The sequence below is a fragment of the Humulus lupulus genome, chromosome 2 (assembly GCF_963169125.1).
Source record: "Humulus lupulus chromosome 2, drHumLupu1.1, whole genome shotgun sequence".
NCBI lineage: Eukaryota > Viridiplantae > Streptophyta > Magnoliopsida > Rosales > Cannabaceae > Humulus > Humulus lupulus.
Window position 1 is genome coordinate 177,730,082 of NC_084794.1, and position 7,544 is coordinate 177,737,625.

The 7,544-nt window shown below is 31.0% G+C and overlaps 1 long non-coding RNA gene across 1 annotated transcript; it reads left to right on the forward strand.

Annotated features, from left to right (window-relative positions):
• Positions 1–5,628: 5,628 nt before the first annotated feature.
• Positions 5,629–7,284, forward strand: LOC133818753 (uncharacterized). Its single transcript, XR_009886089.1, has 2 exons — positions 5,629–6,158; positions 6,900–7,284. It is a non-coding gene; the product is annotated as an uncharacterized LOC133818753 (long non-coding RNA).
• Positions 7,285–7,544: the final 260 nt, after the last annotated feature.

Genomic DNA, 7,544 nt, shown 5'->3' on the forward strand with positions numbered 1-7,544 from the left:
TGTTTTTGAAAACATTCTCATTTTAATCTTTAACCTCTTGATAAGTCCAGCATCTTTCTGACCGAGTCTTCAGCCTCTACTGAACGATAATTCAAATATTTTTCACTTAAAAAGCCATTATTTTATTCAAGTTAAATGAAGATCTTTTCATTCTTGAACTCTATAAATAGGACCTAGTACCCAGCCATTTATTCATTCATCAAGCTAAGTTCAGAGGCTGCAAGCTGCTAGGTTATTTTTTTGAGTGCTTAAACACTTGGATTGGGGATTCTAAGCTTACCAAACACTTGGGAAGTAAGGTCTATAGCACATTTCAGTTCAAGGTTTAGATCGGTCATAGAAGCATTCAAGGTATTCCAAACTCTAGTTCATTTTGGTATTGTTTTCCTTAAGTTCTTATAGTTTATAACTCAACATCCTAACTCTATTCTTTATTCTTGGTTAGGAAATCTAAGATCTTGAACATAAGGTTCTTGGTAAGTATCTTTCGATGGTATAGTTCTTTCATTATTTTCATCCCTTTTTCATTAGTATACTCACCTTGCTTTGATGGTTTTTAGGAGTGTTTCCAAAGTCCCAATCCTGTTCTCATATCCCGGTATACTTGGTAAGGAAAATAGGACAGGATATTATATGTTATGCTATATGTTATCTTATGATTTATGTGTTATGTTATGTATGTTGTAGACTTGGGCATATGACTTGTATTACTAACAAGCCCCAATAAATTTATGGGCATATGACTTGCTTAGCTAGCAAGCCCCACAAATCTAATGGGCATATGACTTGTTTAGTTTACGAGCCCCAAGTAATAATGGCCATTATAGTATGTGTGACATATGTTTATGATATGTTTTATGTTGCGTTATGAATTTTATGTATATGGTTTTCGTGTTAGGTTTTCCTTGTTGGGCATTAGGCTCACTCCTTTATGTTTATATGTGCAGGAAAATAGCTTTGGTGGCGGGAAAGGTTCTTGAAAGCTTGGGGATGTGTATTGAGGCGGGATAGAATCAATGGACCGAGCGTTCGATTCAAGGATGAAGTCTCTTTAAATTTTATATGTATTTTTTTGCACTTTATTATGTAATCCAGTTATTTAAAATTATGTTATGTTCTTATTTGAAAAACAATGGGGTCCCATATCCTACTTTAAACTTTATGTAGTTTAACATTTGTTTTACAAGTTTTTAATGAAGTTATGATTATTTCACTTGTAAGTTTTATTAAAAATTAGTGTCTATGTAAAGTAGTCAGTAATGGTCCAAAGTCTAGAGTAGTTGGGTCATTACAATAGTGTCCATACCTCGTGCGAAAAGCGGTCTTTGGTATGTCGTCCTTTTTTATCCTTAACTGATGGTAACCTGACCAGAGATCAATCTTGGAAAACACTATACTTCCCTGTAGCTGGTCAAACAAATCATCAATCCTAGGTAGTGGATACTTATTCTTAATGGTCAACTTGTTCAGCTCCCTATAGTCAATACACATCCTAAGGGATCCATCCTTCTTCTTGACAAACAACACTGGAGCACCCCAAGCGAGAAACTCGGTCTGATGAACCCCAAATCCAGTAACTCCTGTAACTGAATCTTCAACTCTTTCAACTCTGTCGGAGCCATTTTATAAGTTGTCCTGGATCCCTTAAAGAATCAGACAAGATCCCTTAAAGAAAGTTGATACATCTGAGACCACATGCCGCCCTTCTAACTGCACAAATCAATCCCACACCACACCATCTGACATAAAAATCACAACTACATACCCAACCACCTCAAGTGCAAGCACATCTATCTTTTTGTGCAATATTTGCACTACGTAAATTTATTAGTTATGTAATTATACATATATTATACTCCACCTATAAAAGGGGGGAAATGCCCCTTGAATAAGGGTTCGAAACTAATCATTATACATCAATACTCAAGAGAATATTAATCTTATTCCTTTGTTCCTTCTCCAAGGAAACTTGTGTGCAATTTTTTTAAGTTCTAAGTTGCAAGCTCATATAAACTATGACATAAATCATTTCCCCCTCAAATCCATACCTTAATTCATTGGCACTTCCTTATATCAATAAGTTAGATTAAAATTATTATAATAGACTAGACCATCATTTTATTTATAAATTCATTACATGTTACAATCAATGATGAATATATATTATAGTTTAGAACATGTCAATGACCCCTTATTCTATTTACAACATAAATTCCCAACCTGACATAGCCTGATAGAAAAAAAAAATTTGACGATTGCACAATTCCTTAAGTTTTGATCTTTAATCTATAATGTTGGCAACACATCTTTGGTATAACTTTGGGGGGAAATAGCGTCGAACCTATTCACAATGAAGGGCTAGGAATACCACCACCAACACAAGGAATTAGCAGCACCACCTGACAATTTTGGGACAATATATATACATTATATTTACATAATTGGGTTTGGTTCGAACTCTACAACCTTGATTATAAAGCCAAGAGTGGTCATTATTTCTTTGTGTTACTTTACTGTAGGTGATGTTTGGCGGGGCTGAATGGAAATTTGGTTCATAAAGTTAAATTGGAAAACTCTTTCCAATGAAAAACTCATTTATTAATTTAATTTGAATTTATATTCTTGTTGGGAAAAATTATTCAGGATCTTGTTTATTTTCATGTAAATCGTAGATTAACCATATTAATATAAGAAAACCTAGAACATGTTTCTAAAATTGAATCCATACAGAGATTATGATAAGAACACTTACATTATTGTGCAGCGGAATGATTGAGTCATTCCTTCAGTTTCTCTAACCCGTGTATCCTTTCTATTGCAGGGTATCACCAAGAAACTGAACCGTTCTTCAATTTTCTTCACAGCCTTCCAAAGTATTCTTAGAATCACCGAGACTAGAGTGGGCAATTCTCAACACATGAGATAGATACAATAAGAAGAAGAGAAGAGAATATTGAGGCTTAGAAAATGACTTATGTTGTAGAGAGAGTCTAAAACCCTAAAGCATCAAAACTAGATCTTTTTATCATCTCTTTTCAACTCTCATTTAACATTCCTTTTATAGGCTCAATTAGGTTACTTATTTAATTAAAAAAATTAATAAAATAATAGTCAATTATCAGCCCTAGGTCAAAATTTTCATGGGCCATAGGCCCGTGAAATTTTCTTTTTAATTATAAGTCCGTTGGACTTAAAATCAAGGCTCGCATTATTTTTCTATTGATTAATTAATTAAATAATTATTTAAATTCTTTATCAAATTAATTTTTTATAATTTGAACCTTGATTTAAACGTATTTATTAATTTAGACACCAATTTGTCTTCATTAATAAATATGCCATAAAATCTATTTTCTTCTCTAAATTGTACAACTATGTGAAACTATTTAAAATTAACCTGGTCAACTTTGATAATTCTAATTGATAATTAAATCAGTTAATTGAGACTATCTAGATGATTTTATCCAAGGTACAGTGGAGACCATGGGCCTATGAAATCAAGCTCTAAATTATCATAAATTTAACAAATAAATTTACTAACTTATTAATTCCTCGTGACTCCACTAAAGACTCATAATTGCACTCTTGAATTCATAGAACGTTCTATAACAAATATAGATATGTTATTAATTATTCATTGTTACAACCATAATTATCACTCAATCCTCTATAAACGGTCTACAATGAGATAAGACTAAAATACCGTCTTACCCTTCATTGTATTTTATCCTTAAAATACTTAGTTCCTTGTAAATGATATTTCAGTAAACTAATATTAATTACTGAAATAAGATCTCTATCATTTAGCACCTTGAACCAAACTAAAAGGAAACCATTGTTTTACTTCTTCATCAGAAGCTATAGATGTTCATATCTATGATTAACACTCCCACTCAATTATACTACCGAGTTCCCAAGATGTAAGTATAGGCTAGTCCATAGGGTAAGCTGGTAACAAACAAGTCAAAGAACTCAAATAATACATTCAGTTAGAATACTAACCACTCAGAATTGAGATTGAATTGACATATGGTCAACTATATGATATGACTAGAATACATAATAACGGTAAGTTAACTTATCTCATTTACTGTCAATATCGGTCCAGTCCGATGTAACAAATACATCCGATCTTATCTACTATGCTAATGTTCTGGAAAGAACATAACACTGCGATGTGTAAGTAGATCATATCGTAGATTGGCAAGTCATTGTAAATCTTGTGCACTGACTAATCTTAGGACTAACTTATTTTTTAACATATAATCATATTAATATTCTACTGTGATTACGTCACTATAAATTTGATTAGCTATATGCTCGAGATTTAATAGAAGTTTATATTAAACAAATAATCATGAAAATAAAACATGTGAGCAAAGTGATTGACCAAGTTTAAAAAATAATTTCTATTATTTTATTGATAATAAAATGAGATTACAAAGAAATTGAGTTTTAATTAGGGCATAAAACCCCCAAGAATTCCATCCAACATTAAGTGGAATAACCATTCTATTCCAACTAGTGGAACCCAATGTATAGGAATGTGTGTTGCATATTTACCATTTTTAATGTTTTTTTTGTTGTTTGCTAGTAGCACTACTATAAAAAAAAAAAAGTTATTTTAATAATTTTGGTCAAAATTATAAGAAAAACTTCAAAATAAATTTAATAGTTGAAAATATATATATATTCTTAAACAAATACAAACCAATACTTATATAAAAAAAAATACAAAACAATACTCATTTAAAAAAAATACAAAAAAATACAATAAATATTATTTAAAGCCCATATTAATAGTTAAAAAATTACTTGGTAAAAATATTTTTATAAAATAAGTTAACTAATATAACTTTATTGTTTTCATAATAGTTGATTTTCATAAAAAAAAATAGCATTATATAACTTAAATTGTTTAAATATTTATTTTGAGTTTAAAGGTGTTTTATTTTAAAAAAAAATATTTTATTCAATTCCACAACAAATCAAATACAAGAATAACTATTTAATAGTGATTTCATAATTATAACCAACAACATAATGAGTCTATTATTCCTATTCAATTCCATTACCATTCTTATTATTACCATTCTCATTTCTATTATTATTCCTATTCTTATTTTCATTCTTCTATTTTTATCTCCTTTAATTAAACACCATTTTAGTTATTATTATTATTCATTTGCATTGAAATAATTCCAACTATGATGCCTTTACCAGTAACAAACATTAATGATATGTTTGGTTGAAAATAATGAAAACAGATATATAGGAATAACAATGTGAATATGAATAATAAAAATTGATGAAAAAATTATTAATTTTTTTTTTTTCTTTGGAATGATCCTTCTTTTTAATTTTAGAATGAATAGGGATTGAAAAATTATTCTATTGAAATGACAATGAAAATTGATTTCTTTACCTTCCATTCTATTTCATTAGCTTTCCCTCCGACCAAAAATACCCTCTATATATCTAAGTCAATGTGAAATGAATTCTCTTGATTAAATGAAAAAAAAAAACCCTTTGATTGGTTGTAGAGAATCGTTAAAATAAGTGATGCAAGTTATAGCAATAATCATTATGCAATCAATTTTATTTTTTTAGCCATTTCAAAAATAAGAAAAGCAATTTTACTTTTTAGTAAATAATTAATAATGCACTTTAGACATTTTCTTCTTTGGATTGTGAGAATTTACTATTTATTTATGAGAAATTGGTTAGAATATCTTTAAATATGAAAGAGTGTACGTTTATGTAAATACCCCTCCCTTATTTTACTTCAAATATAATAAAATGGATTATCATAATTTTATTTTTATTTTATTTTTAAAAAAGAAGAAAAACAGAATCTTAATCCCTAAATCTACTCGACCTCCCTTCTTCTACTTCACTCACAGCACCCCCCATCTGCGACGGCGAACCCCTGCAACGCGACCCCGTGCGACGGCCTCTAGCAACGTGAGCCGCCTACCCCTTTCCCCCGTGTGACTGGATCCCGTGACCTTCCCCTATGCGATGGCGAACCTACAGACGGCGAGCCTCCTGCAACGCGACCCCGTACAACAACGAGCCCACCCAAATTGTGCGATTGACCCCTCCCGTTTGCTCTCCGACTGCCAACTCTGTGAGTGAAGTGTGAGTTGTCAACAAAGGTAAATTTCTTCAATCCTTTGTTCTTTGTTAACTTAAATCAGATGTGTATACAAAGAGAAAAAAAATCAATGGTTGTATATTTCATTTGTGAAATTTTAGTGGTTATAATTATTTGAGAAATGAAATTTGTTTGCTTGCAGCTATATAAATTTTGAAAGTAATAATGTTAGTGACAATATGCTTTTGAGTATTGGTTGTGGAGAGGGTAAATTGCTTGGCTCAGTTTTTGCAACTACTTAGTTTTGAACTATGAAATTGCAAATTTATTGGCTTTGGTCTTGCTGAATTTTGTAAAGAATTAAATAATTTTACAAATAAAATATGGTATCTGAATGTTCAAGCACTTCATTGTTGGCGTGAAATCCAACACAAGCAATAAAAGAAACAATAAATTCTCCAATGCAAGAGTTGTCTCCTCCAACACAAGCAATTGATGAAGCAACTAAAAAGTCTCCGTAGAAATCGTCATCTCGTCCAATAAACACAGGAAAAGAAACAACTGAAAAGTCTCCATCAAATCCATCACCACTGCCGCTACATTTGATGCATTCAACTATTTCTATTGGTCCACGAGTATATGAATGTTTAATTGAATGATATCATTGATTGATAATTAAGAACATAATTGTTTGTGTGTGCTGGTTGTATTTTGAGGATCGTTAAAGATTATAAGGAATACTCTATCAATTTTTCTTAAATGTATAGAATGGGCTAGTGATCATAATGTTATAAATTTACAGATGAAATCTTCAGACGTACCGTCACTGAGACCAATCTTTATGGAGAATGAACATTTTGCACCTTGTGTATCTGTAGCCTACAAAATACAAGTGTTGAGGATATACATTCATTACTTTGTTATGAAGATTTGGAAGATTTCACATCTTCTGAAACTAATCAATCTAGCAAAGAGTAGTGGACAGTTAATCCATTATTTATTATTTTTATTGAGGCGAATAGAAAAAGCAACAAAAGTGTTCCAATTATGGATGTTATGGACACAACAAAGCCACATGTAATGTTTTCTTAATAATGTGTAATTTATTTTGGGTTTGGTTTGATATGTAATGTTTTCATAATAATGTGGTCTAACGACCCAAAATTGCTAATAAGGCTTGAGAGACTTGAATAGCGTGTTGGGAGGGCATAATTGGTATACATGTATGATTTAATGTTTAAATGCATGATTATATGATTATATGTGAATAAATGATTAAATGCATGTTTATGAGTATTAAATATGCATGTGGGTTCTGATTAGCTTAGAAGGGCATATTTGTAATTTTAACCCGTTGAGGGTATGATTTTGAGTTATGTGCGGTGTTATCGACATGAGGAGATCCTGTCCCGCGGTGTTAGCAGGGAGTTACGAAATTGGTATTTAG